Source organism: Mauremys mutica, chromosome 5, assembly GCF_020497125.1.
Source record: "Mauremys mutica isolate MM-2020 ecotype Southern chromosome 5, ASM2049712v1, whole genome shotgun sequence".
Classification (NCBI taxonomy): Eukaryota; Metazoa; Chordata; order Testudines; family Geoemydidae; genus Mauremys; species Mauremys mutica.
The window spans coordinates 50964926-50966054 of record NC_059076.1 but is presented as its reverse complement, the minus strand read 5'-3'; positions in this window follow the sequence as shown (position 1 = coordinate 50966054).

Sequence of the window (1129 nt, the reverse complement as noted above, 5' to 3'; positions counted from 1 at the left end):
GGCGCTTTCGGGGAGGGAGGGAGGACATGATTGACGGTTCAATGATGACAGTTACCCAAAACCACCCTCGACACATTTTTTCCCCCAGCAGGCACTGGGGGCTCTACCCAGCATTCCAATGGGCAGCGGGGACTGCGGGAACTGTGGGATAGCTTCCCACAGTGCACCACTTCCAAAGTCAACGCTGGCCCCGTTAGTGTGGAATCACAAAGTTAAATTAGTGTCCTTAGTGTGGATACACAAATTCGACTTCGTAAGGTCGATTCCACAAATTCGAATTAAGTTGAATCGAACTACTCTTGTAGTGTAGACATACCCTTAGTGGTGCCCTGAATATGGGGAGATGAAAAGAGTTTAAAAATAAGGGACCAAATTTTGGATTGGGGTGCACATAGACACAGACCATGAAAGTTGTAGCCAGGAATGGAATAACAAGGCCAAAATGTTCAACCACAATTCAAACTCTTCTCCAGACATATGGAAATACTGCACTCAGAAGATCAACTGAAGTTTGAGCTGTGTTCTAGAGCAGATTACAGGGATCAGAAGCATTCTTTGCCTCTAGAGTTATGCATATTTCTATTAAAATAAATGTATTTGCAGAGGGATGTGAAAAGACCCACAGCCAGAGGGCTTGAGTGAAGAGGTGGAGAGCCCAGCAGCTGCTGCAGAGGCTACTCCTTGAGCTATTCTGACCCATTCAACCTATATCCCTCAAGGGACTCCTGCTGCCGCAGAGGCTTCCTTTTCCTCACTCTCTTCTCAGTATAGCCTTCCAATTTATTCAGACAAGATTCCCATTGGGATCAATGACATGAGTATGGTCAGAAGAATTTAGCCCAAAGACAGACAAGTTATGCACGCAGCATGCTACTTTAAACTTCAGTCTCTCCAGCTTACATTTAGTGAGACAGGCTGGCACTATGTGCTGGTAGTTGATGTCTGAGTGCCCACGGCATGGTGCCTTCATATAATTCTTCTTCATATATTTTCTCATATTGGATAAAGAACACAGAGGGTTAAAATGAACAAATATTACATGTTCACTTTCTTCTTTGTGGGATAAAAGTGTGTAGTTGTGTTTACAGCAGCAACAAACTAACACAAACTATAAATGAATTTTCTTTTT